Consider the following 10,736-nt stretch of genomic DNA (forward strand, 5'->3'; position numbering starts at 1 on the left):
CTTGGGTGGGTGCCTTGGGGAAGTCTGGGGCTGCTACCCGGGATCTCAGGTGCCTAAAAGGGAGGTTAAAAGCCTCTCGTGGTTGCTGGGAGGAGTCACAGGTGGATCCTGGAGGGGAGAGCTTCCTCCGAAAAAGAAAAAAAAATCTCAAGGATATCTTCCTTGGAGGAGGCTGCGGCTGCTATCTGGGGTCTGATGTCCCTATAAGAAAAGGAGAAGGGTGAATGTTAAATTTCCCTGAGCAGAACTAGCACAACAGTCTAGGGGAAAAAAAAAAAATCGAAACTGGGACTATAACGGTGTAGGAGACTGAGCCGTTTGTCAGACAGGGCTCTGAAATTTAATAGAAGCCATTAGGGCATGTGGAGAACTAGGGGTAAATTGGTAAACTGAACTAAAAGTGCAAGAATGCAGGCAGAGACCTGATGAGCGTCCCAGTGATTTTGGGGGACTCAGACAAGCTCTGCTAACAAAATTTTAATGATGCACTTGCAATTTGTGTCCTTGTGGGTCAAATGGCCCCTGATAGCAGAAACAAAACAAAACAAAACAAAAAAAAAAAGAAAAAGAAAGAGAGAAAAAAGAAGAGGAGCAAAGCAACAAGAGGCTGATTTATTGGCAGTCGCTTTTGCAAAGAGTTTACAAGTGAGATAAGGATTAGGAAGAAAGATGATCAGGTGCAGGGTCTGAACTAAGACCTAGAAAAAGAGAAGGAGAATGTGAAGGAACACTAGAAGAAAATGTTACTCTTGTGGAAATCTGGGATATGTGCACCAATAAAAATATTTTTCTAAACATGTCCCTGAATGACCAGGGAAGTTAATGGATGAGGTAGTGTGTTTGGCTACAGTGGTCAAGAAGAGGAAAGGGTTAAGGAAGAGGGATGTTAAAGGAAAGAGGAATCAAGTGTATTTGTGGCTGTGCTGAGAGAAGCCTTTGAAGTAAGCAGGGGGAGAGGACTGATGGGGACCAGAGCAACCTCTCCCAGCAGAACCTCTGGTTAAAGCAAAGCTGGGAGATGAGGAAACACAATTTTTAGTCAACACTGGGGCTACGTATTCAGTCTTAAATACACTAGAAGGAAATTTAAGTAACAAAAGCATAAATGTCATTGGTGCGACAGGGACTCGTGAGACCTGGCCATTTTTCAAATCCCTGAAATTTAAACTTGGAAAACAATGGGTTACTCACCAGTTTTTATATTTGCCAAATTCTCTGAAAACTTTACTGGGTAGAGATTTACTTGAAAAGGTAGAAGCTGAAATCAGATTCAAGGATGGGGAAGTTGAAATTTTAATCCCAGAATCTAAATATGTTGAAGCCATAGCCTTGTTGTTACAGGATACAAACCCCAAAAGGGACAAGATACCTTGAGAAATAGAAGATGCAGCGATCCCCATCGTTTGGGCAGGAGAAGTTCCAAGAAGGTCTAAGAGAGCATAACCAGTAAGAATTGATCTAAATCTAGGATCGTCACCTAAGAAGAATTAAACAATACCCTTTAAAATTAGAAGCGAGAACTGGCTTGGTACCAATAGTTCAAAAATTCTGAAAATATAAGTTGCTAACAGAATGTGAGTCAAAATATAATACACCTATCTCACCAGTAAAGAAAGCTAACGGAAAAGATTACCGTTTAGTCCAGGATCTTAGAGCAATAAATCAGAGAGTACAAGATATACATCCAGTTGCTGCAAACCTGTGTATGTTACTAACTACCGCCACCAGTGAACAAAGCTTTTTGCTTTTGAGTGGGAAAATCCTGAACCAGGGTGAAAGACACAATATACTTGGACAGTTCTACCACAAGGCTTCAAGAATAGCCCAACTATTTTTGGAAATCAGCTGGTGAATGAATTAGAGATTTGGAGAAAAGACAATGGACGGGGAACTGTATTACAATATGTAGATGACATCTTAATTGCAGCGGGATCTCGGGAAATTACTGTGTGTGTACCACATACGGTAGTCACAGTTTCGGAACAAAAAGGGGGGCATTGGTTGTCCCTCAGCCGTACGCTGAAATACCAAGTGGTACTACTAGAACAAGATGACATCGATCTCAAGACCACTTCAGTTACAAATCCTGCAGTGTTCCTCTCCACTGATTGAGCGGAGAGTTCACCAGAACACAATTGCTTACAAACTGTAGAGGAAATATATGCTAGCCGTCCGGATCTTAAAGAGGTTCTGTTAGAAAATCCAGACTGGGAGTTATATACTGACGGCGGTGGTTTTGTTCACGATGGGAAGAGACTGTCAGGATACGCTGTGATGACCTTAGATGGCATAGTAGAGGCACGAGCCTTACCTCCCAAAACATCAGCCCGAAAGGCAGAACTAATAGCCTTAACTCGAGCATTGGAACTGAGTGAAGGGAGAAAGGTTAATATCTGGACAGAGTCTAAGTATGCTTTTGGAGTTGTACATGCCCATGGAGCCATCTGGAAAGAGAGAGGACTACTATCAGCACAAGGAACTGAAATCAAGCATGCTGCACAAATTCAAGAACTATTACAGAGCATTCAAAAGCCGATGGCGGTAGCAATAATGCATTGCAAAGCCCACCAAACAGGAAAAAAACCACCAGAAATAGGTAACCAATTGGCACATGAAGCTGCCAAAGAGGCTGCAGAAACAGGCATCGTGGCATTATTACTAGAAAAAGAAATAACTTTACCGGAAACACCACCTAAATATGATAGTAAAGATGCTAACTTAATAAAGGCCTTACAGGCACAAGAACAAACAGATGGGTGGGCTGTCACACCCACAGGGCAAACAATAATCCCACCCTCATTAATGAGAGAAATTGCTAAACAAGAACATTGCTAAATAAAGAACATTGGGGAACTGAAAATTTAGTAAAACATCTTCAAAAGATAGTTATAAGCCTAGCAATGACAGAAATTATCCAATCTATCATGGAAAAATGTGAAATTTGTTGTAAAAATAACCCAAATACCAGTAATAAATTAATATTGGGAGTTACAAAAGGAGGAAATTCCCCAGGAGACTATTGGCAAATTGATTTTACAGAACTGCCTAGAAAAGGGGATATAGATACATGCTTCTTCTAGTTGATACTTTTACTGGATGGCCAGAAGCTTTTCCCTGTCACACCAATTAAGCTAGAGAAGTAACTAAAATCTTGTTGAAAGAAATTATCCTGAGGTTCAGTATCCCTTTAGGAATGTCCTCAGGCAGAGGACCACATTTTGTTGCTGAAGTTATAAAACAGTTGAGTAAAAACTTAGCCATAACATGAGATCTCCATACCCCTTATAGGCCACAATGAAGTGGAAAAGTAGAAAGAATGAACCATACACTTACATTGCAGATCGGGAAAATATGTCAGGAAGCATCAATGACTTGGATACAAGCGCTACCTTGAGCGCTGTTAAGAATTGGAATACAACCTCGTGGTAAAACCAGCTTGAGCCCTTGCAACTTACTTTCTGGAAGGCCTTACCAGGCCCCACATATACCAGGAACAATTCACATTAAAGGGGAAATGGACTTTAATTACTTAATGTCCTTGGGAAAGACTGTACAGGAATTGCACAAGTACGTGACGACAAGCAGGCCCTTGGAACTGGACACACCAGCCCATCCATTTCAACCTGGAAACTTGGTCTACATCAAGTCGTGGAATTTGGAGCAGCTAACTGAGAAGTGGAAGGGGCCATTCCAGGTGCTCCTGACTACTCATACAGCTGTCAAGGTCCAAGGGAAAGGCCCGTGGATTCATTATTCCAAGATTAAAAGGACTCCAACCTCATGGACAGTTGAACAAGAGTCTCCCCTTAAACTGAAATTGATAAAGTTACGACTGATTTTTATGATTTGTTTGTAACAATTACGGTAGCAATGAGTCAAGTGTGCCAGATACCATCTTGGGATCGGAACCTCCATTTAATCTTAACACAGAATATAGCTCGAATATTCCGCAAAAGTGATTGTTGGATTTCTACCCAAATGCCAGCCTCTGGACAAAGCTAAGTCCTACCCTTGATAGGGTTGCCACTGCCAATAAATGTATCATTATTTAACAATCCACAATATGGTAAAGGACATCCAGACAATGCATGGTGGCCAGGTCTCTCTGGGAAAAGACAAGAAGGAAGGTTACAAGTTACCATCACAAAAGATAACCTATAAAAGATAAGCCCTTCCCTGCAGCCCAGGCACCCCAGGCCCCACCAGCAGGTATGGCACCCCAGTCTGCTCTGGCACCTTCGCCATCCCCATCACACCCGTTCCCCCGGCACTTTTCGCATGGGGGTTCAGCAAGCCCGCGGGAGCATCCCCCCAGGGCCGAGTCACCACCAGCGGGGCAGGCAACGGTGGGGCGGGACGCGGACGACTCCCCTCTCCCCTTCCCCAGGGGGAGCAGCCCTTTGGTGGGGAAGCCAGGACAGACAGGTCCCTGCAGGACTCACGGACACGGCCCCACGCAGAAAGCAGCACAGAGCCCCTGCGACAACGACAGACCTTGGGGGCCGGGGGGGACGCGGGCACACACGACAGCAAGGGCTGCAAGGCCTTCGTCTTGAACACCACCAGCGTCCCCTCCAGCGGGGACGGGGCTCGGTGCAAAGCCCTTCAAAGCCTCAAGACCGTCACGGCCTTCCTCGGGTCCCACTGACCTCAGCCCCGGAGAGCCCAGCTTTGCCTCACTGACACAGCAAAATAACCCCAAATCACCCCAAGAATGGCGAGGGAGGGAGCTGCAGGCCAGGCAGGGACCCTCCTCCCCTTCTCTGGCTACACCTTGGGCAGCCACAAGACCGGGAAGTGGCGGGGGGAGCGGAAATCAGAAGGAAAAAAACCCCAACCAACCCCCCAAAAAACCCCAAATCACTGCACCGGCCAGAAAGTGCCTGGAAACTTCATCCCTCTTTATTGCCCATTTCCCAAGCGAGCTCCACGACCTGGGAGCAACGCAGCCAACGGCATCTTTGAGAACCAGACTCACAACCTGCTGCAGCTGACCCTGCTTGAGCAGCCGAGGTGGGCTGGATGATCTCTAGAGGTCCCTTTCAGCATCCATTCTGTGCTGCTGTGACTCTGTCTCCGTCGTGGTTTAACCCCAGCCAGCAACTAAGCACCACGCAGCCGCTCACTCACTCCCCCCCCTCCAGTGGGATGGGGGAGAAAATCGGGAAAAAGAAGTAAAACTCCTGGGTTGAGATAAGAACGGTTTAATAGAACAGAAAAGGAGAAACTAATAATGATAATGATAACACTACTAAAATGACAACAGCAATAATAAAAGGATTGGAATGTACAAATGATGCGCAGTGCAATTGCTCACCACCCGCCCATCGACACCCAGCTAGTCCCCGAGCAGCGATTTCCCGCCCCCCACTCCCCAGTTCCTATAGTAGATGGGACGTCGCATGGTATGGAATACCCTGTTGGCCAGTTTGGGTCAGCTGCCCTGGCTGTGTCCTGTGCCTACTTCTTGTGCCCTGGCTGGGCAGGAGAAGCTGAAAAATCCTTGACTTTAGTCTAAACGCTACTTAGCAACAACTGCAAACATCAGTGTTATCAAGGTTCTTTGCAAACTGAACTCAAAACATAGCACTGTACCAGCTACTAGGAAGACAGTGAACTCTATCCCAGCTGAAACCAGGACACTTTTAACCACTTAACATTCCCTGAGAAATTCCCCAAGAGCTCAAGAAGAAAGAGCAGAAAGACAGGAGACAGGTGAAAGCCTAGAGCGCCAGCTAGACGGAATGAAAGACCCTCTTCCTTCTCTGAAGCTTCAGCAAGGCTTCCTTCACCTGCTTGTTCCTCCGACTGTAAATGACGGGCTTCAAACTGGGGCTGACGAGAGTGTAGAAAAGGGAAAGAACTGTCTCCCTCCCAGAGGACTTACCGCTCCCGGGCCCCGCGTACATGAAGATGGCGTTTCCATAAAAGACACCCACCACGGTCGGGTGAGAGCCACATGTGGACAAGGTTTCGTGCCATCCTGGCACAGAGCGGATGCGCAGATCGGTGGCCGGGATGTCCAGGGAGGAAATCAGGATTAAGGCTAAAGGGAAGAGGAAGAAGCACACACAAACAGCAAAGATCAGGACTTTATTGGCAGGAGCGGCAGTGCAGGCCAGCTTTAAGACAGCAAGAATTTCACAGGAGAAGTGGACAGCCTCGCAGGGGCCACAGAAAGGCAGGTGTAAAGCCAGAGAGGCTTGCAGTGTACCAAATACGAACGCCAAAGCCCACAAAACTGTGGCAAGGGTGAGGCGCAGCCTCCAGATCATGATGAGGGCACAGCAGAGGGGACGGCAGATTGCCACGTAGCGAACATGAGACATCACGGCCAGCAGCACGCACGCTGTAAGTGCAAAGATTAAATAAAGATGGATCTGTGCCCCACACCCAGCAACGGAGAGGGTTCTGCCTTGTCCAAGGAGGCTCCTTAGCATACGGGGACATTGCTGGAGGCGTAGCAGATGTCCGCGATGGAGAGGTGGCAGAGGAAGAAGTACCTGGGGCTGTGGAGGCAGTAGTCCAGGCAGATACGCAGAAAGACAAGTGTGTTTCCCATCCGAGTGGCAGAGCAGAGGGCAGAGAAAAGGCCAAAGAGGCAGCGCTGCAGGGCTGGGGTGCTGCAGAACCCCAGGAAGACGAATTCTGTGACAGTCTTTTCATTCTGCACGCTGTGCTGGAGGTGAGGCAGCACAAACTGCGACCACGGAGATCTGGAAGCGAAGGAGCAAGGAAAAGGAAAGAAAAAGGAGAGTTTTCCTAAGAATGTTGTGTCCTTTACTCTTTACGCTGCAGCTCCCTTCTCCCTGTTTTTCCCTCTGACTCCAGTGAAAGGTGCGTACTACCCTCCCCACGCTGAGCGACGTACATCTGAATTGCAAGCTCCAATCTCCCTGCAAACTTTGAGCAGTTTGACCAATCTCGCACAACTTTGCTGCCTAGCTTGCCCTTGAAGTCTTTCTTTTCCTGGGTTGGTTTTGTTTTTTTTTTGCAGGGGGTGGGGAGGGGCAGGGTGTGGTGTCGCTGTTGGAGAAGATAAGATGATGAAGATTGCAGGTGTCGATTAAGGTGAAGCCAGAACAACTTCAAAGCAGCCGTTTTAAATTAAGTCCATATTAAAAGGAATGCACAGTTGACAGAATAATTCCAGTTTTACCATTAAACCAACCAGCATTTCCAAGCCACTGCTGTGTCCTCTTTACCTTGGTGAAATGCATTCCTATTGAATCCTGCAGTTGCTTGAGCCAACTCCCCTATCCCAGCAGGGAGGCTACTGCAGGTCCAGGAAGGTCAGGCAGAACATCACCTTGGTTCCTGCTGTGCAGCTGCTCGCCGTTACCAGTTTCGCAGGGTGCTGGTCAAGGTCCCTGGGCATCCCCTGGCACTTGTCTCCACGCAGCTCTCTGGTCTCCAAGATCTTCCGCCACTTCCAGGATACTTCCTCCAGCCAGGATCTTCACCTTTTCCTTCCTGGGTCCCCTCCTTCTCTTCAAGATCCCTTCTTCTTTCTGGGAACCCTTCTTTTTGCCACCACCTCTTCTTTCTGGAACCCCACGCCCCCAGTGTTCCCAATCTAAGTTGTCTATGGGAGCAGTACAATGCCTGATCAGCCTCCGAATTAAGGCTTCTCTCTCCTAGCTCGTTATTAACTGTAGGATTCGGGACATGCCACTTTTGCTTATTCCAGGTGTTACCCAAATTTACAACCAGCCCACGCTGGCTGCGTGTAGCGAGAAGCAGGCTTCTGCTTGACAGCTCAGAATCCAGTTTCAGACATTCACATGCACAGACCTTGCCACACACGTGCACCCAGTCACGTCTCGCCTGGTAACCTTCACAGTTTGAGCCAGTTTTTTGTCTACGGCCGGGCTTCAGAGGCAGGGCATGGCCACAGAAGCGCATTCCCCCCGTCAGTCTGTGAGGTGAGCAAGGGAGAGTCAATACTTGCCTGGTGAGCCTCATACCCAGACAAGCTGGGCGATCCCTCTCCTGCGACAGCCCTGGGAAAAGCCACAGCAGGGTGCTCCCTTGCCTCTGCCTAGGTCCCTGGGGTTCCCCTGCCTGCCATTGCTCCTTTGTCCTCCTCTGTGTTTGTGGAGATGAACCTTTAACCACACAACCTAACACCTACAACATCGGGAAAAAGAGAGGCTGCAGAGGGTCCAGCGGGGAAGGTCGCCGATGTCAAATGCTCTTTGTGAGAGGCAGCACACCCAGCTCACCTCCTTGCTCCTGAGCTGCTCTATCGGAAGCACTGCGTGCAGGACGCTCTGTTCAACAGGCTGTGTCTGTATCTGACTGCCTTGTCCTCGCTACAGCACCGTGTGCTGGGGGAATGCCACGGAGAGCAAGGAGGACGCTCTTTCCCCAGGAGCAACGGAGGGTGCTCAGCTGAGTGCTGCTGCAGGGGCCACAGTGGGGCAGGCAGGCAGGGAGGGGAAGGCAGGAACGAGGGAGCTGGGAGTCACCGGCCAGTCTGGGAGATGCCCCCCGAGAGGCTCGAGAACCCTGGAAGCACAGGACGAGCTTAGAGGAGGTTCAACGTGAGGCCCTGTGGTTAACCATCCCCTCCAGATCTGGATCTTCTCTGGTTCCCAAGTTACCGTGCAGTTTAACAGCCTGCTGCAGAGATCCTGACTGGGAGATCACTGTACCTCCAGGAGTTGGGGATCCACCTAACAGTTCACCGGAGCGGGTGCAGGTCTGTGCTGCACCGTACGTACGGCGTGGCCTTCAGGCTGTGTCCCTACACATGGCCCTTGGCCGCAGGATAAACGGAGCTGGTTGACTGTGACAGAGGAGCCTCCAGGCAGCTCCTGCTTGGTACCAGCGATTACGCCACCTGCGCGGCCCTGCCGTTATCTAAAGTGCAGCAAGAAGTCCGCGCGTGAACATCCTTTACGCATAGAGTTGTTTTCTTCTAAGAAAAGTTGTATAACACCGTGAATGACCAAAAGGAGGAACTTCTCCACAGGCAGGATCTGTACAGTGTGCCAAGGGAAAATCCATCTGGGGTCTGCCCAATGCTGCATGAACGCAGGGTCCCCAGCATCTGAAGGGACCTAAGATTTACTTGCTACCGAGATGCCTCTTCTTGCTGCCTGTATGCCTTCTTCCTGGCTACGTTGCCTCCCAAGATCTTGCCCACCCCCAGCCTACTGGGGAGGGGGGGAATGTTAGAGAGACAGCCTTGATGCTGTGCCAGCACTGCTCAGCCATGGCCAAAACACTGCTGTGTTATCAACAGCTTTCTAGCTACCAGTACAGAGCACAGCACTACGAGGGCTGCTATGGGGTAAAAGAACTCCAACTCAGCCAGACCCAATACAGAAGGAAAGTGGAGGAACAACAGAGGGGGCAGCCCAGGGACACAGAGCCCCCCCCAGGTCTCATCTGGCCGCTCCTGTGACCATACGGTGTACTCAAAATCAAATACCTGAAGTGCTCCCTTAGATGCAGTGTACAGCCAGGGGACAAGAAGGTGGCAGTTCTGCATTTTGCAGCTCCCAGGCTGATGGCAGAGCCAAAGCAAAAAAACCAAAACCAAAACCAAACCAAGCAAGAGAGGTAAAACTGAAGCGCAGGGAGCAAATGCTTCTCTTTCACCTTAGGCCAACTGCTCGGACGCTCTCTATGCTGCCCTGCCACAGAGGGCATCCCTCTCGTACCAGTAAGAGACAGAAGAGTGAATTAAAGCCAGGACCCCAAACCAGACCAAAAACCCGGTCGTGATGAAGAAGAAAGTGGAGAATGCATCAAATATAACAGAAAATTATTTTGGACATTCCCAGTTTACATTTGGAAAAAAGAGGAAAAAAAAAAAAGCGGAGGAATTAGGTATTAAAAGAAGAGCACTGAATGATAAAGCAGTAGCAGTCCCTCTACCACTACAAACCCACACCCCCACACGCACACGTACGCACACAGACTTAACACCACCAAACTCCCATTGACTGTGACGTTCACCTCAGCTTGCTGGTCTAGAGATACTGAATGCCTGAAGCACACCAAGGATAACTGAAAACATCTGCATGGCTTTAATGGGAATCCTCCAACTGAAACAAAGCGCTTTCTCCCTCTGTCTGCGTTGGCACATCCCCGAGTCACGCTCTCGCTCCTCTCCTTCCAAGTCAAGATTCCTAAACGTGAAAAGCGGGAGTGGGGAAAGGCAAAGGGAAGAGAAAAAGAGGGAGAGCATCATCAGTGGAAGACCTGCCAGCTGCTGCTGATTCAGCCCTGTTTGGGGGACCACCCCAGCAGAGAGGAGCTGGTTTGCATGCCACGGTCCTCACTGCCTGTTCCCAGGGACAGGCTGTTTGCTCAGCCTTGCCGGCCAAAGCGTGGGAAAAGCGTAGGCGTGCACCGTCGCTTGCAGAGGAGCACGGACACGTTCGTGTGCAATCCTTTACCTTTTTCCTCCCTGGATTCAAAGGGTTTCTGTCTTCAAAGTGAGAGCCTTCCATACAGTCGTTTGTGACATTTCATCCAGGATAATAATCTCAGAAGGATCAGTCCTGCAATAAATATTTTACACAGCAATCCGTGATTATGGGAACTGATGCCACCAAGGGCATTAGCATCAGCAAGAGGAACAGCGGAGCCCTGAGAATCAAAGCTGCGCATAAGCATGGGAGGTTTTGCTGGATGAGGAGTTTTGGGAGGCAAGCTGGGGAGCTGCAGAGCAACAGCTCTGTGCAAAGGCTCTTGCTGGGGTTTAGCCCTGGTCCGGGTTC

General features: G+C 49.1%; 1 protein-coding gene and 1 pseudogene across 1 annotated transcript in view; one reads left to right on the forward strand and one right to left on the reverse strand.

Annotated features, from left to right (window-relative positions):
* Positions 1–10,736, forward strand: part of LOC142027761 (A-kinase anchor protein 1, mitochondrial-like) — a 312,309-nt gene that overhangs the window by 40,310 nt on the left and 261,263 nt on the right. The window lies entirely within an intron of this gene.
* LOC142027776 (olfactory receptor 2A2-like) lies at positions 5,619–6,883 on the reverse strand (annotated as a pseudogene).

Source organism: Buteo buteo, unplaced genomic scaffold, assembly GCF_964188355.1.
Source record: "Buteo buteo unplaced genomic scaffold, bButBut1.hap1.1 HAP1_SCAFFOLD_55, whole genome shotgun sequence".
Taxonomy (NCBI): domain Eukaryota; kingdom Metazoa; phylum Chordata; class Aves; order Accipitriformes; family Accipitridae; genus Buteo; species Buteo buteo.